General features: G+C 43.6%; 1 pseudogene; it reads right to left on the reverse strand.

The window, feature by feature from the left end:
• Positions 1–6,128: 6,128 nt before the first annotated feature.
• LOC146797657 (uncharacterized) lies at positions 6,129–25,057 on the reverse strand (annotated as a pseudogene).
• Between the last annotated feature and the right edge of the window lie 1,973 nt (positions 25,058–27,030).

The following is a 27,030-nucleotide window of genomic DNA, read 5'->3' on the forward strand; positions in this document are numbered from 1 at the left end:
TATCCCTTTTTAGCAGTAAAGCTGAGGTATAGATTTTTACTATGTGTACCATTCTTCTCTGTACAATGTGGATTTTTTTTGCTCTCCTAGCACACTTTTGTTTTTTGGTTTGTACTAGGGTCTTAATTTCACGTGACTCAGTGGCTTTGGGGAAGGAGTGTTCAGGCAGGGAGGGGGCATGCTTGGTTATCTTCGAGATTGTAGGTGTTGAGCAAGGAATGTAGGGCCATATTATCAAGACCGGTGATAACATTATCGCCGCTTTAGCGGCAGGAAACCGCCGCTAATGCGGCAATTAGGGGCTTGATAAAATGCCCTTGTGAATTCCCATAGAAGCCCATGTTCACACCAGAAAATGGGCTTCTATGGGAATTCACAAGGGCATATTATCAAGCCCCTTATCGCCGCTTAAGAGGCAGTTTCCTGCCGCTAAAGCTGAGATAATGTTATCGCAGGTCTTGATAATATGGCCCGTAGCTTTTATTATAAGTTTCTGTTTTTTGCTGGTTATCTGATATTGGTGTTTGCTGAGATGTATACATAGCTGGAATGCGCCTGATAGGTGTTATGGGCTTTTCATTAATTTTCAACTCATTTAAAATGTCGGTTAGGACAACTGGTAAGGAGCTTAGCTTATCGATGATAGGGCTGCAGCTGCAAGCTATCTTTTGGACTCAGTGTATTTTTGAACTGGTAATCCATTGTGTTAACTATTCTAGTTTAGTGTTAATACGAGCGACATGCGACACCGTGATGTTCATAAAATTGTCCTGGAGCTCCAATTAGTCTGATTGCATGTTAAGTGCCAAAACTGTGGTTTGTAGGCTGCTTCATAGGGTAGAGTGCAGGAGCGAGATATTTTCCATCTTTACGTGCTCGTGGTTCTTGTTGAACCAGGGCCCATGCAGGGTTCTCGATTATTACTACATAGGTGTGTTCTGAGGGCATGACAGTTGTTACGGTCTGCCACACCGAACTGGTCTTGCTTTAGACCTGGGGCAACATATTTTGTTGCCTTGAGGCTTTAGTTGGGTCGACTTCCTCATGACTCAAAATTTCTATTATTGAAGGGGTTAGAACATGTTTTGTCATTCCTGACATTTTGGTTGAGTCTGCTTGCAGCGGACGGACTGATTGACTCAGGTTCACTGTTGGTAAAAGTGCACACACTTCCTCATTGTTTGTCAGGTTGATAGTCTTAACCCCTAGAGCTTGTATTAGTTCTGTGTTATTCATTATTGATGAGGAATGGAGCCAGGGGTACTCAGCGGCGTCACTAGGGTTGGTATCACCCAGTGCGGTAACTCATGCTGTCACCCGTGCGTTCCTCACCTCCCGCACCCCCCTAGTGACGCCACTGGGCCTTGAGCACTCCCCCCCCCACCCCTCCCCTGCTACCTCAGAGTGCCTAGGCCTTGACAGGCTGGAGTTGCGCTTTTCTAAAACGCGTGTTGGGCATGAAAGGGGCCGAGTGTGCGTAAAGCGGGGCCCCCTGCCACAAAGGACGCCCCACCTTAAGGGTGGATCTACCTGATAGCTCCACGTCCCTGTGATGCGTAGTATACAACTCAGTGCCTTTGGGAGCGGTGGTATCGGTTCCGTGGTGTTGAGTGCACAGTACCAACACACCTGAGAGTAGTTGTCTGCGAGAGGAAAGCTTGCGTCTTGGAAAGTTGAGTTCTGGCACATGGAGTCATTTGGTAACCCCACTTAAAGTGGTTTTGTATATGCGTCAGGTTGATGGCCTAAAGAAAGTCAGTGGCTCCATTTCGAAAGCACGCCCCTAGTTTCCCGATGGTGTCACGGTGTCACCCCATGTGATGGTGTCACCCGGTGTGGTCCGCACCCCCAGCACCCCCCTAGTGACGCTGGGGGTACTCCATGTTGTCTTTTAGATTGTCTGCACTGTTACTGGTAATACTTCCAAGTCTAAGGGAGCAATTTAAGTTCAGTCTTTTGTCCATTCTTGGTGTTGTGTGCTGGTAGTATGTGGCATGTGGGTGAGCTTGTGCTGGAGCGATGTTACACCTTGACAGCTCGCTGAGTACTAAAGCAGATCATTGTTAAGGTCCTGACACTAAATGTTGGCTGCTTTCAGCATGGACCTGTGCCTGGATTGTGACAGTGCTGCCCCCATGTGGGCCACTTGGTGCTGGGCTTATATTGTTTGCGGCCTCTTTTGCTATAGGGTTTTGGTGCAGTCCAGTATGAATTGTTAAAGAGACCAATGAGTCCAATTTTTGAGGTGTCAGGGGGTTTGGCAAACCCTCAATATTTTCGGTCGTGGAGTAAATAGCTTCAGCTGGGTCCTTTAAAAATGTGAATTTGCCAGGACAACCTGATTTCCCAACAAAGGCTGACCTGTCCTGTGACGGCTTTTGATGTGTCAACCGCATAACCTGTTGACTTCATCTTCCTTGCAGGCTTTTTTGGCTGTGGGTCTTCAGCATGGCTTGTTGTTGTCTGACCCTGCCTGACCTCATGTGTTTGACCTGCTTATCAAGATTTTAATCAAGTCTTATCGGGGGCTTTGTGATGGTAGGTATACGTTGTGTTCAATTTGCAAATCACACCTCAAACTGCTTGGGGCCATTTCTGCAGGACTGCAGCCAGACCCTGGTTACACTATGTGTGTGGACAGGTCCTCTGCAGTGCATTGCCTTCTGGTGTTGGTTTTTAAAGCCCTATCGTGATCAGCTGATGGATCAGGTAGGCGTGGTCAACAAGTGGTGGGCCACCACACCCCTCCTGTGTGAGCTACCGGTATCCCTTCTTTGGTGTAAGGGGGACACGCACGCACACACTGACAGTCTACGCAACCCAGCCACGCGGCCAGCTGTACACCTTCCTGGGTGTCAATATAAACTTGAAGAAAGAGGAGGGATTATCCATGCGCTGCCACACCCATTCTGTATGAAGGGGGCACAAGCATGCAGTCATGATGTTTGTAGGCACTGCACCGTTTCAACTGCGAGATGCCTAGATAAGGTTCTAGCAAAAATTAAAGTAGGTGCCAAGGTGAGTGCTTGTGTAGAAGGATTACTGTTGCTGCTGCAGCTTTTAACCCCACCCATGGACAGCGGGTATAATTTGATGAAGCTAGTTTTCTGGTTAATTCTTCAGTCCAACTGCTCAATGATTTAACAATGATTGCGGGGACCGGTCTCACCAATGGAGCAAGCCGAGCTGGCCTAATGCTGGTCACCTCTGCCCCAATAGCGGGAGCCATGTGTCTAGCTTTACTCTCCTACTCCTCGCCTTCCTTACCTTACTGCTGATGGAGAAGAGAGGGGGGACGAGAGAGGCATATCCAGCTGGTGCTGACAGAGGGATGGTGTGGTGGCAGGACAAACAACTGAGGGGGAGGGGCGGCTGGTGGCTAAGGGCAGGCTGCACTGGAATGTAGTGCGGGCGGGCCTGTAGACGCGATCCAAGTCGACCCAGATTACAGGACCGCACAACAGGACCGCTACCACTCACCAGCACTGCTGCATTGCCACGCCTTACTGACACTGGGAGGGCAGTATGGCAGCACACTGGCCGAAGCTGCTGCCCTGCTGCCTCACTCACCAGCTTCTTCAAGCGTCTGACATCACACGCATCATGGTCTCATCGTGGTCTGTCGGGGCCTGTCATAAGTAAATGACACACACTGACAATGTGGGTCAATGCAAAGAAGTATCAGGTCAGTGGGTTACCCGAGTCCCCATTCCACATGTAGTCCATGTAAAAGCAATTAGGGCTACTATTGGTTTTGAAAACTCAGTTTGGGAACATCCAAGGATCTGAAGGTCTACAGGCAGATTACTCTGTGCATCAGTTGTATTGCCTCAGTAACTTTGCCTCGGCCTGGGCCACGGCTCAGACTGAGCACAACTCATTGTCTGGCCTTGCTCTCTGCAGGCTGAGCATACTGCTGTCACATGAACATCACGTTTTGACATCTTCAATACATAAAAGTACATCTTGGGGCCATCCAATACATGACCTCAAGTATGTGTGGCCCTCTGAAGGGGTCTGTGAGGTATAGCTAGCTCCCAGTTTGGCGAGCCCTGATCTGGGCTGAGTGATGTTTGGGACTGTAGACATAGCTAACATCATCCTCAACGTTTTCTTACGGTATACATACGCAGCTCATGGTGTAAAGCCTAAACTTTTCTGTGCCTGCAAGTAGTATCTGGGGCTTATGACACATCACAAGGGTGATGTTAAGTACACTGTGTACAGTGCTCCACAATATATTACATGATTGCCCTTTGTAGGTACCAGAAAATGTTACAATAGTAATCAGAATTCACTCTGGGACATTGTAGACTGTGGGAATGGAAAGGATGGAGGTAAACAGAGTAAAATATGTAAGTAAGATAGTTACCTGTCCTTCTGGTGAGCCAGAGAGTTGGCCATACAGGGGAAGGGCCTCTTCAACAAGTTTCTCCTGCTCCTCCGGAGAGAAGGCAGGGGGCCTCTCACCTCCTTGGCCTAACATGATTGCTCCCAGAGGTGGCAAACAGCAGCTAAAGTGGAGGAGGTGTTGATAGCAGCCGTGTCATGAGGCAAGTGAGTTATTTTTCAAACCACATCATATCTATATGCCACACAAGCGGTCATCAGTGTAGACGGACACAGCCATTGGCCCGCTACATTCACAATCACCAATGTTAGCCTATGGCTGTGTCCGCCGTAGAGGAAAACACCTATCGCGGGGTCAATTTCTGCCAGCAGTGGCAGGTTCTGAATGTCAAATGTGCAAGGTCAGGTAACCGCCATTTTAACGGTTGGAAGTACTGTACTGGTGACTGTTAAGTGCATAAACACCACTCCAAATGAGCTAAAAAAAACATGCTTGCATATGCTTACATATGTACTACTCCATTGACATGTAAATTCCATTTAAAAAACATCTGAGTAGTGCGTTAGTGTGCATAAACACTATATTGGAGTGATGACCTGTACACCGCCAGTATTGGTATTTTGAAAGTAAATTTACAAGATTAAGGTGCTCATGATACATTTTTGGATGTATAATGTGCACATTTATGTTACAGACACATGTGAAGACCACAGTGGAGAATATAGGTGGATCTTGGACAGAAGACAATTGTTATGTGAATAATGTTTAATGCTTACTGAACCAGTTATGTTTTGTCACATGACTTTTAGCTTACTCTTCATATATGTTACTCTGGACACTGTGACCAATGTTCAAATGTGTTTTCACTCCATACATAGGTACCCTGGGAAAAGGCAGGAGACAACAGCCTACAGTGTACCGCCCATTTCCAGACCTTCAGACCATGGAAGAAAGGATTGTCATCAAGAAGTTTTGTTTGAATAGACAAACAATACAGGATTTATGTCATCAGTTGGAGCCTTATCTCCTTCCTCAAAACACTAATCTCACATTTTTCCCACCAATTGTGAAACTTATGGCAGTATTGCATTTTCTGGCCGCATTTCCTGGGCACAGGTTCCTTTCAATACACCGTGGCTATATCTTGTGGTATGTCACAACCAATGTTCAGTGGTGTACTACAAGACATGGTTTCAGCAAAGATGAGTAACATTGACAGCTACATGCAGTTCTCCAGATGTCAGGCTTTAGCCAATGTGAAGGTTGACTTCTATGGATTTGGTCGCCATTTTGTATATTGGTGTTAGTGAAGTAGGATGCCATTTTTGAGCTAGGAGAGATGGCTCCAGCTGATGATATAGACCAATTTTATTTTACCTATTCAATTGGAAATTGTCTGACGTATCCCCTCCTTCCATGTTGTTAAGGTCTGCACCATAAAATGTGATCACTGACACAAAATATTTGATTCATGAATGAATTGCTATGTTTCTGACATAATGCCAGCCTATGGTTGGAACAATGGAATAAAGATGTTATAAGATAAGACACTTGTATGTATGTGTTGGTGTGACATGGTTGTGATCCTGAGATAAACATTGTGTACAAGTAGATTTTTTTGCCAATCAGATGGCAGTACACATATGCATTGCTAGATGTGAGATATACCACAGCAGACAATGAGTTTCTGACTTGGGTATTTAATAAAATGGTAAAAGTAAAGAGATACATTGTGCAAAGCCAAACAGAAAAAAGTGAAGTAGTCTGTCATGTTGAATGAAACTATAGTTGTAGATGCCAAATTGTTTGAAGTCCAAAGTCCAAAATACAACTCCCATCAGAAAGGTAAGTGTGTTCAGAAATGGTCCACAGAGTGAATGTGTTACACACACTGGACAAACTTAGGGTCAAGGTTTGTTGCTGGTGGTGGTGGGTGTCTTGCCATTCTCACCTCCTGGATTTTTTTGTGGATGTCCCCGTTTGCTAATGCGGGGGGTATTTACTGCTGCAGGGACAGGGGTGTCTGCAGGCGTCTCTTCCTCTAGCAGACCATCTCTTCCTCTGGCTGCTGCAGATGTAGATGGTCCGGAAGTAGTTGGACTACAGGAAGAGGTAGATGATGATGGGAAAGTCCTGCACAGGGTTGTGTTAATGTCCTGCAGCCCCCTAATTATGGAGACTATGTAAATGCTGTGGGTAGCTAGCTCCGGGTGTATGTCACACTGCAGTTGCTTCATCAACCGGATTTCGGTCAATACCTGGCCCATCATGCCTTGGGACACATGATAGACTCTCAAGACTTGGTTGATGGTGGCCTGGGTGTGAGTGACACCAGTGGCCTCACTCAGCAGGCCACAGTACCCCTCCCACAACCCCTACCCCCACAAGCCCGTGCCCCTGGCCCAGGGTATCCTCTCCCACTTGGTCCTGAATCCTCTCTACCTGGGCTGGTGATCGTAACCTCAGGATTAAGGACTGGGAGACACACAATGGTAGTAGCTGTGCTAGGTACATAGGTTGGAGGGACAGTGGCTGGCTGGGGTGCTGCATCAGGAGTGGGAGGTGTTAGTGTGGGCACAGTGAGACTCACTGTTGCCGTCTGACCAGGCGAACCAGCACCGTCATCCACATCTCCAGGATTGTTGTCATCACTGAGGGCTTGATCCAGAGGTGGAGTGGGAGTCTTTTTGGTGGGCAAGCACTGCCCAGGTGCTGTGCCAGGTTGACCTTTTGTGAAATAGAGAACATTGTTATTAGTGGAAGTGTGATATTTACAACATCCAAATGTATTGAGACACAGTAAGTAGAGACCTAGGAAAAACAAAATAGGTGGAGATTAGTATTGTGATATATTTCTCTGGTATTGAACTTGTTAAGACATTTGTAGACATTCAATACATGTACTTGAATTAAGCAGCTCATTAGATGTCCTGAGATGTTACATTTTGAATTGAGGAATGAAATTGACATCGGACAAACATTTAGGCCAACATGATGTTGAGGTAACATGTGTATTTGACCATTCCAAGGCCTAGTTGTGTACAAAACAGGCGACCACACTGCTTGGTTCCGTATTTAGAATCATGTGAGCAGTGCAGAGTCAATGGGTCACCTGCACTTCTAATCAGCTGAGTTACCTTCATGCCTTATAAATATTTGAGCTCCACACTTATGCCATCCATAGTTTCAGTTGAAGAGAGCAGTACAACATAAAGCTAAGTAGGCAGAAATTTCTCTGAGTGGAGCATTGTATGTAGATTGCTCAGTCCATGAGGAATGAACATCAGTTGTAACGTGTTAGACAAGTGAGAATAGGCTCACTTTAGCATCTTGTTTTCTGTTACAGAATCAGGGCCTCATGGTAGTTGCAGTCATTTCAATCTCTACTTCACAACACTTGACAAATGGTTAACTCCATGAGAAATGGACATCAGTTGTAACATGTCAGACATGCAAAAATGGGCAAAATCCCGTAGCATCTTATTCTATGTTACGGAAACAGGGCCTCATGGTAGTTTCAGTCATTTCAATCTCTACTTCACAACGCTTGCAAAATGGATAGTCTTACATACCTGTTGCCAAAATGCAGTTGGGCTGGACCATACATTTACATATTGACATATTTCATGGGCCCTGGGATGATATTTGTTTACTAATACTCTGACAGACACCATTCCAACATGTGACATGTAATGGGGATTGATACATGAGATCTTTAATGCAACAATACTCCTTGACACAGACAAACCAACATCTCTAATACTTTGAGGATTGCATGTTAGGAAACTAGGTACACAACACAATGGCAAAATCTGGGTTTTGAGCCAACAGAACATTGAGGTATTTTGACAGTTAATGAGGTGTAACTTACCAGACTCCACTCCCCCATGATATTCCTGTCCCGCCCTCAGGATATAGGATGGCTAAGACCGTCTCCTCTCAGGTAAACAGATGTATTGGGATGATGGGAGGACCACCCCCAGTCTTCTGGGCCTCCAGGTGTTGCTTGGAGATCAGGGAATGCACCTTCCCCCTCAGGCTATTCCACAGCTTCCTAATTTCCTCCTGTGTGCGCGGGATGGTACCTACAGCATTCACTCTGCTGACAATCTTGGACCACATTTCCCTTTTCCTTCTGAGAGAAGTATGTTGGATTTGGGCTGCAAACAATTGTGGCTCAACTCTTATGATGTCATCCACCATGACTGACAACTCAGCCTCTGAAAAACGTGGATATTTTTGACGTAACATAACTCTAAATTAAAGTGAGTGACAATGCAAAAAAACCACAAAGGGATGTGAGAAAAATGTGCAAGAAAAGTGATTGGAGAGTGCTACAAGGGATGAGGAAAAAATAGAGCTGCCTCATCTCACCCAAAACGTTTGTTCTCTTTCTGTGCTGCAGTGGAAAGGCAAAGGATCATGGTCCGGAATGGGTGTATTTTATAGTGTGATTTGCAGGTGTGTCCATTGGCCAATGGACATCAGCTGTGTGTTTTGTATCCAATGACTGGCCACTGTTCTGGTGCTTTGCTGAGAGCGTACTGCAACAGCCTACCACCATTAGGGAACTGCCACAAGGGGACCGCCAGTACAACTGTGTTTTCGTAATAGGCTCGGCGGGAAGCCGCGGGCCTGACGGTGACGGTGTATGCATCACCAACTTTGCAGTCTGCCGCACCACAGGAGGGAACCACTCTATCGATGCGGTTCAAGCTGCATGCATCGTAATACAGCGGCCAGGAGGCCGCCGACCTGGCACTCTTCTTGGGACTGCTACTGCGGAGATACGGTGGTGAGACCACCAAATTTGTAATTGGGTCCTTAATTTCACAAGGTCTAGGAGATACAAGTGGAGGAATGAGGCATCACATTAAAACCATGAACATTTGAAATGGTAATAGCGGCTTCGTTAAGACCATAAGCCATGAGTCTCAAAGAAGTCCATGGGGAAATGCATCTGAACTCTGATTAAATCGCAATGATGATGAACATCTGTACTACAACTAAAAGTCTTTAGGGTAATACTTCTATGGAGCTTTACAAGCTAGATCTGTAGCCATGCATTAGTTACAGATTTAATCTCTGCTTAACTGACCATCAGAGATATCTAAACCTGTTTTCTTCCAAATCAATTATTGTTTACATAGTCACACATATTTTTGCTAGCTGCAGTATTTTCAGTCACAAATCAAAAGACTCTTCATCTCTTTAAGAGCAGCAACTTGAAGAATACTGCCCACAAGCACATAAAAGCAAATATGTACTGTCACTGGTCCAATTGAGACCTTGGAACCAGGTGTTTTTTAAAAAAATGAGCCAATCCACAATTTTGAGTGTTTCCTCTGTCGCTGCTTTAACAAGGAGTATTGATTTTTGCTTGCATATTCATATGGAATTGCATCTTCAATTAGGAACTGCATTTGCAGATTTACAACCTAAGATTTGAAGGACTGTAAAACATTCTGATTCACTGTTCGGCTTAACCTAACTACACTTAACAAATAAAGACAACGGAAGACAACAGAAGCTAACAGCCTATGTAAAAGCCACACAAAAGTACAGATTACTACATTACTGCTTGCATTTCCAAATATGCCTATTACAATATTAATCTTACATCATTTGACAGCTTGTATGACACTATTTTAAGACTTGCTGGCTTCATCAAGTCATTTATCGACTCTTCAAGGTGAAGTTTACTCTTAATCTTCAAATGCTGTAGATTGATAAATTTGTAATTGAAATTCAGTTGACAATACCATATTTTTAGACACTAAGCATCATTGAGAAAGCCTATGTGCAAGGCAAAGTGAAAGGGATGGAGCCAGGTTTATTCATTTTACTTATAAGAGCCGTAAGAAAAACTGCATCTTCAGTAGCTGGAGGTATCCTTGATCCAAAGCTTATGAATCCTATTTGTGCTCAAGTAAACTCTTTAAAAGAGTTTTGTGGTCTCGTTTTGATTGTTTCTCCTTAAAGTCACCTTAAGGTCCTTACTCAATATTATGGGCCTGAATTACAAAGGCAACTTATATTTTTGAGTTAGCTTACAGTTTTGAGAAAGTTTACTACTTTTTGGAATTCACAAACACCAAGTGTAAGTTTCTACAAAAAAACAATAGTAGTAAATCTAGCATTATACATGGCCAACCACTCATACTGCAACACCCCGCCTTAGAAAATAATGGAGCTAGGGGCTTAAAATTAAACACTTTAGGACATAATGTGAAATTACTTGAAATAGTTAAACATGAAATTAATATAAATTAAACAAATATATAAAATAGTTTGTATTTATTAATTAATTATGAAATATTTATTAACCTATTTTGAATGTGATTTTTTTTAAATTAGAGTGGAGGAAGTTTCCTCTATCATTAATTGTTTGATTTGCGAGAGCCAGAACGCTTGCTCCTGATGAACGGTTTCTAACTTGTCTTGAATTTTCAAAATGGCTTATCCCCTTAATTGAAACAGATTGTCAGCGGAATCCACAATGGGAAAGAATAATGGCCAAGCAAACTGTCAGGTTTTCAGAAATGCATGCTACAACCACAGGAATACAGCTAACAATCTCAGATCTCCACACGTTCCAATCAAGATAGTGAATATTAATATTTCATTGAGGAACCAAAGAAAAATGTGAGAAAGGGTAAGACACTAGAGGCACTGGTTTGGAATGGCGCCAACAGCAGCTTCACTAAACCATTCCTCAGTGATCTTCACAAAACAAGATGAAATAGTTTTGGGAAAGGTCTCTTCAATAAGACAAGCAAGACATTTAAGACACCTACATCTGTTTTTTATTGGTTTACACCTCACTTGGCACAAGAACATGGTAACGAATCCAGGTTGCATCTAGGAATCTGGGCGCGGAGCTGCGGACAATGAGGAGAAGGAGTGTAGGTTTACAGCTAGGGCATGGGTCCTTCTTCCTGCCTTTCTCAAGCATTACAAATGTGGGAATGCTTTGCTTCATGGACAGATACAAATCCAATCTTGATATTCACATTGAACTAACTATGCATCAGAGTTTCCAGGTCTACAGCAAGGGTATTTTAAAGTTCATGGCCACCATGTTCAGCAATCCTTGTCTAGATAGTGCGGCCTGTATAATTTCAGAAATAGAAATGATGATATCCATAGATTTTATTGTGATCTTCTTCCAATCAGGGAATTGCAACATAATTAAAAAAATACTTGCATTGTGCATCTAAGTCTGAACCAGCGGGACCGAACAGCAATTTGTTGGTGGTTACAAACTCTTTAAAACTACACATATCTTGTCCTCAATATCGCATCTCTTCTCACTACTCCATTAATTAATTTCTTCATATCTAATTTCCTAATGCAAAAGGGTAGCCATTTCCAACTCTAATCAGGCAACTCAGGATCTCTTCTGCAGTTTAAAGAGTGCAAATGTTGCCTCTTTAATCAGACAAGAGTTTAAGTTCTACTTATATTTCTACTTACATTTGATATTGGTCTTTACTTTGTTAGAAAAGGAGAGTTCAATATGGATTTATTTAACTTGATTGGCCATATTCCTGATCCCTTTCCATTCTAATTTTGTCTTACCAACAGAGCAGGTATTGATTAATAGTTTCCTATTATTCTTAAATAGCACACACTGCAAGCACACATCTTTGTGCTGAGCTGCCTATTTGTAGTAAGTCAGGAAAATAGAAGGTAGTTTAGGAGGTAAAGTCCAGGATGAAATTCAAAAGGTCATCTCAATAAAGGGAGCAGGCGCATCAGCTAACTGTAGGAAAACAACATGGCTGTGTTTGTACACATAGCTTTGGGATACGTTATATCATTTTGGAGAAATATTAATTGTGACACAAGCTATAGGCAGAAGGGGCCTCATTTACAATTTCTTGGTGTAGGAGAGTGCTGGAAGCCTTCCTGGTGTGCTGACCTGCGTCAAAACAAAAGGGTAGGAATGCGCTGTATTTATAAGATACGGCGCATTCCTGTACTTTCTCCCAGCGCTGGAGCTCAAACAGCTGCCTTGTGCCGATTCAGGCACCTTTGCACCATGGTGCAAGGAGACCTGCATTGTTAGGATGATTGTTTTTGAGCACGCAGGGACACCTTACAGCACAAAAACAATCAATGGAGTAAATTTCCTCTTTCTATGAATATAATGTTATTTCTCCTCATTGCGCCTCCCCTGAGCCGTAGACTTTTGATGCATTCTCAGGTTTACAGTTTGTTGTAAATCTGGGAGTGTGTCAAAATGCCATGGGTGTTATGTGCATGGCACACCTCCCCATCGCAGTGTGAGGCAACACAGTGACTTACGCTGCGTTGCTTCACCCCATTTCTACAAGGACTTGAAAAGCCATGCAGGGTTGCTTAAAGTGGCCTTGCAGATATGGCTAAGCCCTGTGCGCCACCGTAACGTCACAAAAAGTAACTATCCGCCGGCGCACAGTGCTTGTAAATGAGCCCCAAGAGGTGTTAATCGCCAAGCAGCAGAAGGACCACTCCCCTGTTGTCATGAGCTACCAGATCCAACAGTGCTTGTGATGTAATTGCATTCCAAAGATGTCACCAAGTTCCATCCACTGAATGCCACATCATAACACATTTCCTTTTCCCCCACAAAATAAGCTATTTTGTTACAATTAAATATAAAAACCAAATACACTTTGCATATATATCAGGAGAACACAAAAACAAAAAAAAGCATGCAGTAATAATGAACACTAATTTAACCCTTCACTAGTAATAACACTTAGAATAAAACTTGAACATAGGAAAATTTCAAATTCAAAAGCAAATAACGAGAACTATATTATGTGCTGTGTGTCCTACTACCATACATAGTCATCACGTCTGGCAGGTGCTCTCCTGGACCTGTTGGGAAGAATCCTGTTCATTGTGATCGCATCAGTTATGGTCCTCGTGTCACACCCTCGAGTTATTGTTCGCACATCACACCCCCACACCCTTTATTGGAAATGTCTGTGTCCTTTAAACATTCATCACCTGGCATCCTCATAGGGCCACTGGAACGGTCCATATCATCATCCCTGTAACTCACCAAAGTTCCTTTAGCCCTTTTCTGAAAAACAGCCACTCAGCGTCTGTCCACTTTTGCCCATTATCTAACACAACACAATTCCCTTTTACCAATACCACTTTGTAGTGACCTTTGGGCTCGGATAATCCTGTATTCAGACGCCCGGAAAGAAGCCACAGACAGAAGAGGTGTTAATGGCCAGGCAGCAGAAGGACCAATCCCCTGTTGTCATGAGCTACGAAGTCCAACAGTGCATGTGATGCGATCGCATTCCAAAAGATGTCACTCGGTTCCATCCACTGAATGCCACATCATAAAAGCTGTCAAGAGCAACCAGGACCTGACATTGATGCCTTCACATTTTTTCTTTTTTGGAAGAGCAGTACCATATCTCATGCCAAATAAGAGAAACTGCTTTCTCTTTCTCCCATTCTCTGACTGCTGCATTTGATCAAGTTAGCAAGGAAGCCTTATTTTAAAAACAAGCTTTGGCAAACCAAATCCGTATCGCCTATGAGAGCGCTATTGGCTTTGGCAATGTGTTTAGCCAAAGTTGTACACCAGTGTGGCTGCTCTTCAGCATGGATAAATGTTAGTGGTGTTGTGTGTGGTAGATTGGAGTGGGTAGTAGAGTTGAATGGAGTAGATGGAAGTTGTGTGGAGTGAGGTAGACTGTGGCAGCGTGGATTGCGGTAGGTTGGTTTAGAGTAGCATGGAGTGGGACAGATTGGGGTAGTATGGAGAGGGGTAGATTGGATTAGATTGCAGTGGGATATATTAGGGTAGAGTGAGGTAGACTGGAGTGGGGTAGGTTGGAATAGATTTTAGTGGTGTAGAGTGGGGTAGATTGAGTGGAGAAGAGTAGGGTGGATTGGAGTGGAGTGGGGTAGATTGGAGTGGAGGGAAGTCGTGTAGATTGGAGTGGGTTAGATTGGAGTGGAGTGGCATAGATTGTAATGGAGTAGGGTAGTGGGATAGATTGTAGTGGAGTGTGGTAGATTTAGGTGGACTGGGGTAGCTAGAAGTAGGTTTTGGTGGATTGCAGTACATAGGAGTTCGGTAGATCGGGGTAGATTGGGGTAGAGTGGAGTGAGGTATATTGGGGTAGATTGGGAAAGAGTGGAGTAGGGTGGATTGGGGTAGATTGGAGTAGAGTGGGGTGGGGTGGAGAGGGGCAGATTGGAGTGGAGTGGGGCAGATTGGGTGGATTAGAGTAGGATAGATTGGAATGGAATTGAATTGGGTATGTTGGACTGGAGTGGGGTAGATTGGAGTGGAGCGGCGTACTTGGAGTGGGGCACATTAGGTGGATTAGAATAGGGTAGATTGGGGTACAGTGGGGTAGATTGGAAGGGGTAGTTTGAAGTGGGGTACATTGGAGTGGAGTAGGGTAAGTTGGAGTGGAGTGGGGAGGAGTGGAGTGGGGTGAAGTGGAGTAGATTAAAGTGAAGTAGATTGAAGTGGAGTAGATTGGACTAGACTGGAGTGGGGTTGATTGGGGTGGAGTGGGTTAGATTGAAGTGGAGTGTGATAGATTCGAGTGGGATCGATTGGAGTAAATTAGAGTGGTGTAGATTGGAGCGTGATAGATTGGGTTGGACTGGAGTGGGATAGATTGGATGGATTGGAGTAGGGCAGGGTGGAGTGGAGTAAATTGGGGTAGAGTAGGGTAGATTGAAGTGGTGTTGAGTGGGGTAGATTGGAGTGGAGTAGAGTGGGGTAGATTGGAGTGGAGTAGATTAGAGTATGGTAGATTGGAATCGTTGATTGAAGTGGAGTGGGGTAGATTTCATCTAAGTGCAGTGGGGTACGTTGGAGTGGAGTGGGGTAGAATGGAGTGGAGGGGTGTAGAGTGGAGGGTGTGGAGTGGAGTGGAGTGGCGAGCTGTGTCATATAGTGTTGCTGTAGTAATCATACAAGTATAGCAGCACAGGAAGGACTTGGACTATCAGTTTCTTTTTTCCTTTTTTCCACTTCCTTTTCTGTCATGAACCTGATCTTCTAAATCATTCCTTTGCTACTGCTACTTGACTTAGAAGCAAATCAACCTCGTTTTCACCAGAATCGAAGCTAAGCTTCTTTTTTTACTTGTTTACTTTTGAATTGTCTGTTTACATTTGCTTTGAACTCATGCATTTTTAAATTTCTCTTACAAGCAATTTTTTTCTAATGTTTAATGCATATGTGTGTAATGTTGTCATTTAACAAAATTTGACATTTATAAAAATTCATAATGTGTTCATGCAGGTGTGTTTAATTATTTTTAGTAAACTATCAAATTATAAGCATATGCATTACACATTTTTTGAATAATTTAAAGTGAACATAATTCAGTAAGTGCACTAGACAAGGTAAAATAAAGGGGAGAGGAGTTGGCCTAACAGCTAGGGCGGCCGACCTCGAATCTGGGGAGCTGGGTTCGAGTCTCAGCAATGACGCTGAACATTCTGTGATTCTGGGCAAATCACTTAATCTCCCTGTGCCTAACAAAAATGAATTAGTGTCCTAAAATGAATGTGTGTCCTAATGTAACGTAACTGGTGCTATGTAAAGCGCTCTGATACCCGTTTCGGGTCAAGTTTGCGCTATATAAAACTCTGCAAAAAAAAAATGCTTTTTAAAAAATACATGTAAAATCAATGTTCTAAACTTAAATCATATTTTTTATTTATTTATGTAACATTTATACTTGTCAAGTGCAATTTCTGTATTTTATTACATTTTATTTATTTTCTTTAAGATGTAATGCATATGTGTTTATTTTTTCACTTATTAAGTTAAAATAAACACACCTGTATTAACACTTGAAAGTATGTGTCGATTATCTTGATGAATGATTGCACCAAAATGTTAATGTCCATTAGATTTCTTTTTCTAATGTTTGGGCTTTACAAATATGTCATTAAACAGATTTTGTATTTTCTGTTATAAATGTAATTAAGAATATGTATTTCACATTTTCACCATATAAGTTTTAATAATCAATGAATTGTAAATGAATAATAATGTTAGGGCATACTTGGTAAACAAAAAAAAGAAAAAATGAACAAGAAACAGAGAAAGCTAAAAAACCTGGCTTCACTGAAAAAATTCTCACGAACAATGTTCTGCTGCTGTGGAATGGCAAAGGATCATGGTCTGAAATGGAGTGTGTTTTATAGTGTGATATGCAGGTGAAAACAATTAGCTTAAAAAAAATCAGGGGTGTGAAGCTAGTATCTATCCTAAAACCACAGGAATAGTGCAACGTTGAACATGTTCCGAGCGGAAATCTCTCTGTCCGGAATCCGCTGCTAGGACAACACCAGCACAACGGACAAATCTAAATTGGTTTTGCGCACTCCCACCATTGACAGCTATGGAGTAATGTTAGCCAGCAGAGGAGTCCGCCGCGCCGATAGAGGTGAGCCGCTTACGCTACAGAAAACACTCTGTCAACGCAGATGGAGAATCAGCTAGCCCACATCAAAATAGGGCGGGCGGGAATCCGTCAGCTTCACGGAGTACTTGTAAACACCGCCACAGAGAGGTGATGGGAGTTCCACCAAGATCTAAATCAGGCCCGCCATCTTCAATCCTCAGCTATGAATATGTTGGTGATCTTCACGCAAAGGATCTTGTATGTGAAGGCCCAGCACTGCCCTACATCATGCATTCTGTGCAATTTGTACATTTTATGCAGGGGCTTAAAAATTCATATTCCAGTAAAATAACTATTCTCATAATTCAGTTGTGAATTAACAATTCTCCTCACTAAACCTGAACACAACTGTACTGGTATAAAGTGGATAACCCTCTTCAATTGTGCCAGATGGTAAAAGATATTTTAACCATATCGGTAATCTAGAGTGCCACAGAAAGTTTTTCATCAAGTAAAATCCCAAGGAAATAAATCTTTCCTACCGGCTTTATTGATTTCCCCAAGTGGCAAAGTCCTAACCAATTGTGTGCTATTTACAACTTGAGGTTATCACACTAAGGGCCTCATGTAGGTAAATAAATTTTACCGGTTCGTAAATACCGAGCCGTACCGAATCGGTAAATTAGAATCGGTAAGTTATATGTAGGTAAAAATTCGGTAACAGTTACCGATTCGGTAACATTCGGTAAATACGAATCGGAATTCACCGAATCGGTAAATACCGAGGTGGTATTTACCGAATCGGTAAATACCGAGGTGGTATTTAGCGATTCGGAAAATACCGAGGATACTACCACCTTCCCTTAACTAAGTAGCCAATATCATAATCATGTTATTATAGAAGGCCTCTCAGGCTTGAATAGGGGACCCCATACCTCAAAAATCAGCTCAGTGAAATCACATCACAGGAGCATCAGGAGCCGTCTCGCAGGAAGGCTCGTCTTCGGTCTGAACAATAAACATGATGTCTGTGATATGAAAAGCACCAACTGTCAGGTATGTGCAGCTGCGCGTGTGCCATGGCTAAATCGTGGGTCGAACAACCTAGAGTGGAAAACATGCATTGTGTAAAATTCCAGACTGTGTGTCACAGCATGTACAGACCAAGGTCGCTGCGCAGAGCTTGGGATGGGAACAACAGAATGCACTCGTCTGAAGGAAGTCTCGAGACAGCAGTTTAATCAAGAAAGAACATGTACACGCAGTGTCGTGTGCAAAGACAAAAATATGGCTACATAACATTCAACGTGGTCATGCTAACTGAACAATGTATGTACGTATTCAGGGAGAACTCACTACACGCCCCCTTGAGCGAAGCAATATGTAATAGGCAAGAAAAGAGAGAACGCAGAGTTCAGTTTCGTCAGAGCAGAACAAGGCGTAACCAATGCAGCGCCAAAGTCCTAAAGTCCAATTAATTGCAGCATAAAATTCCAAAAAACACAATGCAAGTATAGTGAAAAACTCAAGCCGACCATCAGGAAGAGAAAAACGAGAAATAAAAGAAATAAATGTTGCGCCAGGGTGCTGTCCAGTAGCACAGGCGCAATGGACGACAATCCAGTTAATCCATGAATGTATAGGCAGCATATGTGGCCACGGCTTCCAACAAGAAATCATTTTCAGGGCCACTAAAAGTCTCAGCCATCCAATTGAGTAAAGAAAAGGAACATACGTGTTCTCCAACCAACGGAGCCTCTAGCACAATCAGAGGGCACCCGGAATGTTCCTCCAAATAGCTCATGGACAAGAAGTCGTAGGCTGCCGCTGAGATGTCCCAATTACCCAGGATACCATGCGCCGCACCACACGCCATGATCCGGACACCAGAACAGGCCAACTCGTGAGACACTAAGGGCCGCATCAGTCGATCGAAATCCGGCACCGGAGACACCATGTTGGTCAAGCACAAATCCAGAGGCCATTCAAAGGGACAATCCAGGCAGTGTAATACAGGTTGTACGCAGGTGAAGTAGGAATACCTGAAGGATAATCCATAAGCCAGGCTCAAAGTCGCCAATGGCAAAGTCCCATAGAAGTCAAGCATCCTATCACGAAGAAGATGCAGACGGGACAGGTGCTCGTGTGGCACAGAAGGAGCAGCTATTCCGGAGTATGAAAAGGAAAAGCAGCACACCTGCCACTAGCGCCAGAAGCAGCGGAACACCTCCAAAGATGCTCGAGAAAAGTGAATGTACAAATGCCGGAATTACACCAAAAATAGTTTGGAAAGAGGTCACGAGACCCGAGCCCACATGTTTAAAAAAATTGAGCCAGGCCGGTCGTGGACGAGGCATTGATAATACTTTGGATCAAAGATCCGAAATGCAGGGGGAGGTCAGTATTCAGAGGCGCCTGTTCCTCAGTGCGCGTAGTAGCAACGTGAAGGACAAATATTTCACGAGAGGAAGTCAAAGGCACCTCTTTGTGGGACAATGGCGCTCTATTCTGCTCAACTTGTTGAACTCTGCTTTCAAGGTTGGAATCGAAGGCCAGATGGAAACATCCCGCCGCCCATGCGGGGGTGGGAAAAGAACAGTATTGCAGCAGACAACTTTATGCGAGACAGTTATGTACGGGATTCCCACTCACATCCCGCAGCAAGCTTCATTAATCATAATTAAATGAATACCGTTTGCAAGCAGAGTGAAAGAAGGTGTAATCACAGGCACTGGGATACCTCGTAGGACGCACGCCGAAATCGGGGCTTGTACATTGCATGCGCCGTGTACTTGCATGTGCCTATTGTCTCATGTATGAATCCTAGAAGTGAGAGTGCTAGAGCTATTATCTATAACGGCTAAGGCCTTCTCCATGTTTGCTTGGTCAATAGCTCTCAATCTGGAAGCCGCCTCACTGTGCGACAACTTGCAGTCTTCGTTGTATATAGCATACGCCCACCTTTTGGTTCAGCCACCCACAGGACCATTCCCAAAATCATTCAATTCGGTATGCACATTGATGGAGTGGGTGGACTTCCTGATCCTGTTGATGTGCTCTGTGTCAGCTGGTGGACAGATTGGGATGTGTGTACCATCAATGCAGCCAATGAAATGGGGGAACTGTGCCATGTGAGAAATGTCTGTTTTTGTTTCCTGCAGTGCAGCCTGTGTGTTGTGGAAGCTGATGTAGTGGTGCATTCTCTGCATCATGGCATCCAGGAAATTCCTGAGGGAACGGGACGGGCAACTCTGGGATACACCACCCACCGCAGCTGTCACCACCTGATAACTGCCGTATGCCAACAGAAGTGGGCTGCAGAGCACCTGCACATGTGGGGGTATGGCGTGCGCCCTTCTTATTGGCTGGTCCAGGAGTGGGTGCAGGTCCCTGATTTAGTCCATGATGGTTTCGGGGTGTAGCCTGTACCTGTCATGTATCTCTGCATCAGTCAGCTGGAATAGTGTGATGCGCTGTCTGTAGATGCGTTCCTCCCGTCGCCAAACCCTCAGTCCTGCTGCCTGTAGATGTAGGCGCCTTTCAATGATGTACATAGCGAGCATGTTGTCCACGCTGTTGCATTTTGGGATTGCTTATCTGCACTGTTGATGGTTACCACCTGCTTTCAATCCGTGTTAATTACCGACTCTAATTTACCGATTTTCTTGGATTTCTTAATTTCCGAGTGCTCCTACATGTCATTTTAATTTTTACCACTTCATATTTACCACTTCATATTTACCGATTCGTTAATTATGTATTCGGTAAATCTGAATCGTTATTTTGGAATTCGGTAAATATGAATCGGTATTTACCGCCTCATATTTACCGAAAAGTGGTTTTTGGACTCCTACATCTCACTTGTCTGAATACCGGTCGGTAACGGCATATTTACCGAAAATCGGCCGTTACCGACCGGTATTTGGCTACCTACATGAGGCCCTAAACCTGCTAACATTTCTTCAATTTTTTTGCAGTTTCTTTTCTTCTGTAGACTGTTTTTGTTAGCATTATCACAGAACACAAAGGAATTTACTCTCGAGGGTGCTCACATAGTTCACTTTCCTTCCAAGGTCCTAAATTCACTGGTACATGATCTGAAATTATTCCCACTCCAGTTTTAATTGAAGGTGATTTTGCAGTCAAACTCTTGGTAAACAGAATTATGGAAAATGTACTGTGCCCTGGAGAAAGAAATATTTAATGTCTTGCTATTATGTGAAACAACCTCTACATATTCTTTAGGGAATTTAAGCCATATAGATTCATCTTTTTTAAAATCTATTTTTGCCCTTTGTGTTACATCTATTTAGTTGAAAGTTCAGGATCTAGAAGGAAATATCTTCTAACAACACTGTTACAAACCTGATAACATTCCTGCGTCCCAGTTCGACAGAACTCTCTCTATATCTCGATGATCTTGGTGAAACTGCAAAGGGAAGATGGAGTGACATGAGACAATTTACATCTGGATTGGAGGTTGTGGACAAAGGACAGTGATGGACACACGGATAACATCGCAGCCAGGGGGGAATGTGCCACTGGCAGGGGGTGAGGATTGCAGAGCTGAACAACAGGACTGAGTTGATTGCTGATAGAGAGGAAGGGCAAAGAGTGGGTGTTAGTCAAGAAGCAGTGAGAAAGTGGCCAAGCCAGTAAGATGATAACAGCTTGCATCAAGATTGAAATCACATCACACTAGGATTGCGATTAGGAAGTTTATCACTGAAGGAACCTGTTAGGGATGGACGTCAGCAGAGGCAGACTATGTTTACAGTGGCATGTGATTAGGGATGCGACTGCAATAGAAAAAATTAAATTTGATCCATGGGATTAGGAATCCAGGGAGAGCTTTACAATGGATGAGACCAACATCACCCTATTGGCAGGCACTGACTTTTGTATGAGTGGTTTGCCTTTCATTACAGGGTGAGTTTATGCAAAAGGGTTACAGCTCAGAAGCAGGGCTCTGCCTCTGCCTTAAAGTATCAATATGGAGACTGGTTGGTGATGAAAGCTGCTTTGTTTCTTATTGACCTTTTTGACCTTGGATTTAATAGGCTAAATGAGATACATGAGCTTGGGCTTAGCACTTCAGTAGAGGTAGGGTTTGATGCCTAGATAGCTGAGGAAGAGTGATGTGACTGTGAGGGAAGATTGGGCGAGTCTGCATGAATGGCCGAGGAGATGAGCTCTAAGGTGCTCTGTGAATTTGGTTTTGAAAGGATGGGAGAGGTGCAGATACAAATCATGATAGTTCATGGAGGCTTGTCATGATAACACAGAGTAATGAGGAGTAGGAAGGGCGTGTTAGTTAGTGGAAATATGGCAACAGGGTAGGAAGGTGAAAGTGAACCCTCTAAATAGGTGGCTTTCAATGGTAGAAGTAAAATGCAGTTCAGAGTGATCAGAATAAGCTACATTAATGAGATGTATTGATGAGGCTTGAAGTGGATGGACGGTGCTGACATTGACCATAGGAAAAACCATACACATATGTTATGGAGGTTTTAAGGGTTTGTGGGACGGAATCTTCCTGATGAAAAGAAAAGAAAAAGAAAAGTGCCTTGTGCATAACGTTAGGCAACAGTAGGTGAAAACCTTGAGTCAGTGTCAGTGTCCTTTAGTCTTTCTTCTAGTCCTGTATCTGCCTCAGGTGTGCATGGGTCACAATCACTGACTGACTGACAAGCCTTGCTAGATAAAAGAAAGCCATGGGGAATTTAGCTCCAATGTTATAAACTTGAATCTAAATATTGCAGTTTGTGAGACCCACCAATGTTACAACACAGAAAGCTGAATATCTGCAATCCAGCAATAACTAGAATGCTGCCTTGTATGAATAGAAGTTCCAAAGTTGTTTCCAAACATGAAAAATGTTATGCTACCTGGATTCACTGGGAAAATGTTGCAATGATGTTTTACAGCACAGGTGCCAACCGGTCCTTAGCTGCCTGTGTGACCCAACATGGGTCCTGTGATCACTGTGACACAGAAACTCAACTGAAGGGGCCCAGATAGGCAGAAACTGGTCTTGGGTTGCTTGTGTTATGATCTAGAGAGGACCTGGCTTGGCAGATTGGGTGGGACTGTTCCCATTGGAGCAGAACCAAGGCTGGTCTGTATAAGTCTGGGTCTAATTTGAGGCGGCACAGGCAAAAATACAATAGACAGGGATGAGGCCTCCAGTGGGCGAGTTCAATTTTTTTTTCTCTTCACATGTAAGAAATTGGATTATTATATAGGGTGGGTGACTACCCACCTCAATGAACAATCACAACCCTTGTCAGAGTGAACTCCGAAAGTCACTAAATTAACATGAGCTCAAGCCGTGGCTAAGTGCAATGCGTAAAGTACTTATGCAGTAGCAAAACAGTAAGAAAGTCATAATGCAAGGCAATAAAATTCCCAAACCGAATTAGAAAATTGGATTTAAATTTATTAAACAAAAGTAGACCAGAATTGCAAAGATCTAACAAGGGAAACTGGAGATATACATTTTTAACGTTTTAAATTTGGACAGCGCCAAGATGGCTAAAATCCCAATGATAGTCAATGGTTGAGGTAGACCGGGATTTAGGTACAATTTGAGGCTGACTGCGATACACCAACCAGGTTCATCCTAGTCAAAGATTTTGCCTTCTAATGTAGTCCTTTAAGCCCCAATCCAACACATGGGTACAATTCTAAGCTCCCCACAACATCAGTGGAGGCACTTAGAGACTCACAGGATGTCAGTAGAATCCAGTCCAGGTCCAGTTGCCACTGGTCACTAGGCAGTTGCAGAAAAAGGCCTCTCATAGCTTATTTTGTCCCGGTAGCTTTAACAGATCAGCATTATAATCCTTGAGGCCACTTTCTTGTCCTGGGTAGAAGAGGAAGCAGGTCTAGTCTCTTACGACTCATCTCAGGTCAAAGACAGCAGGTCCTGTCCTCTACTGTTCTTACTCAGGTCCAGTAGTGTTCTGAAGTGGGAGATTGGAGGTGCCACATTTATGCCTGGCACAAGATAGTGTGTGGGAATGACTAGTTGGTATGCCCTAACAGATTTGGTAAAAGCTCCCAGGGTAAACCCTACCCACTTTTGGCATTTTCAAGATGGTAAAAGTCTTCAGCCACATTTAGACTCGGCTCCGTGTGTGGGGAGTGTATTGTGGCAATCATAGTGTCCTACCACATCTAAAACTAAACTCCAGTTCGAGGCAACCACTGTACCCACAATAATCCCAGAGACAGAAGTCTGGTAGTACTTCGGTTTACAACAACCAGACGGTTTATACACAAGAACTGGTTTGGCATCCTGTTTCCCATCTATTCACGTGTGCCCCCATGTTAAATGTAAAATCCCAGCAGACCTGTCAAGCAGAATTTGACACTCAAGCAGGATTTGACTCAGTAATATCAAAAAGGATGCTCACAGGACCTACCCAGCATATTTGGTGAGGTTCAAAAGAGTAATCTCTGCCCATTTAGGTCAGCCTATTGTTTGCTCCTCTGGAACATTTCACACTTTTTTCACACCCTTTCAAATGCTAATCCCTGGCTGGAAGAAATTTGGGAGCAAGTGCAAATTAACCTCCTGGAACTTTAAGCAGGGAAAAGGTAACTTTCTAAAAGTCACTTTTCCTTAAAATTTAATAGAATTCCTATGTCAATATTGAAGTGGATTAATTATAAGTATTTAAAAAGTTGTTTCATTACTTTTCTAGCTAGTCCCATTCCTGAGATCCTTTATGAGGATTTTAATCTGTACTCCGGTGTTCTACATAGGAGAGGTAGGCCTGTCACAGTGAAAAATAACTTTTGGGCGCTAGTCACTTAAGGACATGTTAACGGTAAGAGCCAAATTTATCAAAGTGTTGCGCTGCCCTTGCGTCACGCAAGGTAATGCAAGGGCAACTCTAAAGCCATAGTTACCAAGCCACGCAAGGCCATCTTGTGTGGCCCTATGTTGCTTGGTAAATCAGGAGTAACGCAAGGCTGTGCAAGTTGCTGCCTTGTATTACTCTGCCTCAGGGAGGCATTCCATGGGTAGAGCATGGATGTTCCCAGGCATACACCCATGGATTTTATTGCATTCCCAGATTTATAATGAGTGGTAGATCTGCAAATGTATCAAACTGCTATGTCTTCCCAGGGATCTGTAATGAGGAGATTATCCTTATTTCACTTAGTCTTTCTTCCTTCTACGTGTGCTGTATTCTGCAGCACAAGGAGAAAGGGGAAAAAGCCTCAGAGGATTGTTTTTGTGCAGGAATGTGTCACTTCCTGCACAAAAACAATCTTACCTGCAGTTCTGGCATCCTTGCATTATGACGCTAGGGTGCCTGCATTGGTGCTAGGCCTGGGTGGTAAATTCCGTTCCGCTTGCGGAATTTGTGGAATTTGGGTAATTTCGCGTTCAGAGGAGAACGCGGAATTGCCCAAAATTCTGCGTTCCGTGGAATTTTTTGCTTGTTCGCGTTCTCAAAATGCGTGTTTGCGAGATATTTCCCCCAGAGCATGCAAACCGTTTTCGCGAACCGGAAAAAAGCATTGTGAACAAGCAATTCCATGTGTTTCTCGGAATTTCTGCGTGCTCATGGAGATTTTTTACCGTTTCGTGGAGCTTTGCGTAGCACGACTACGCAAATTCGGCCCACCCCTAATTGGCGCAAGCCAGCCAAAAGTGTGACATCGCAAGGAGAGTACAGGAATGCGCCACATAGTGTTGAATATGGTGCATTCCTGTCCTCTCCCTTTTACGCAGCGCAGCAAGGTGTCTTGCTGTGTTGCTATTCCATGATATATTGATACATCTGCCCCTAAATGTCTACATGTCCTACTTTTAAACGCCATGCACACTACCTTATGGACTACAAGGCCTACACGGGGTGACTTATTAATATTTAAAAGGGAGGTTTTGACATGTCAACATTATTTTGTTTTTAATTTGCAGTTTTTACACTGCTCAGACAGACTATACACAGTAGGCCAGAAGTCATGTTTCCACTACCACTGTAGAGGATGGCACACTAGGCACTTCAGTCCACTAGTTTCATTTAACTTTCGGGCCCTCGGTTCACTTTATGCCATATACTAGGGACTTATACCAATTAGGAATATGCTAATCCAACCATGTTCATGGGGGAGCACAGGCCCTTTATCACTGGTCAGAAGGTTAAAGTGCAGTGTTCTAAAGCCAACAAAATATAGGGTCCAGCAAAAGGCAGAAAATATAGGTGACCACGCATAAAAAGGCATCCTATGTGTGGGCAGCCTCATTCGGGAAATCAAAAAATCAAGGCTCTCAAGGAGAGGTAGAGACCTGCACCTAGGAATGATTGCTGATGTTTTATAAGAGGAGGCTTGTCGGAAAGAACACTGGATTGGGCGTGGACGTGGGGGTATGTGTGTGTGAGCGGGTGTCATCTACACATTCTAGGCCTGGGCGACTCGACCCTCGGCCCTCCTTTGCTACGCGTCCCACTTTCTCCCTACCTGGACATTGACACCGTGGCGCAGGGCCGTCTTCAGCGATGGTGGCGCCCAGTGCGACAATGTTAGTTGGCGCCCCCAATGACCACCTCCACCACAGATTCTCTCACGAGCACTGTTTCACAGTGGCCAAGTCTCCACAACCTCTCTCTCAGATGCATTGAATTAGTTATATAGCGCCACTCATACCAGTAAAGGATGTCAGAGCACTTTGCATCACACACACATTACACAGAGACAATCAATCATACGTATGTAAATCAGTGTATAGGAGATGTTACATAAGCCAAATGACTAAAAGTGTAGGAGTCACATGTCATCCATACTGGGAGGCAGTAGAGTTTAAGAATGCTTGGTGTGGAGAAGCACAAACTCAGAGTCGAAAATAACAGCATAGGTGGGAGGTTTCTTTAATAATAAGAATCGATTTCTAGCCAAATTAACCCTTTTTGCAACATTACTCAATGTTCTAATGTATACTGTGCAGTGTGTATGCAGTTCTATGATAACAATGAATAGCTCACTGTTGAATATTAGGACTTTAAGTTATAAATTGCAAGTAACAAAAGGATGTCTCTTTTAAAAGCAGTAACCTGCTTATCTGTTTACATTAAGTGCATTCTTTAATCTACCTGGTACACGTTCTTTGCAGCAGGCATATTAACCCTCTGCACTAACTTCACATATGCCAAGACCTAAACTATACAAAATTCTGATCTCTCTTGATGAAGAACATTAATCACAGGAGTTATCTTGATAATTGTGTGAGGCCTGTTAATTGCCGGCGGAAAGGAACGCTGCAGCAGG

This window comes from Triturus cristatus, chromosome 9, assembly GCF_964204655.1.
Source record: "Triturus cristatus chromosome 9, aTriCri1.1, whole genome shotgun sequence".
NCBI lineage: Eukaryota > Metazoa > Chordata > Amphibia > Caudata > Salamandridae > Triturus > Triturus cristatus.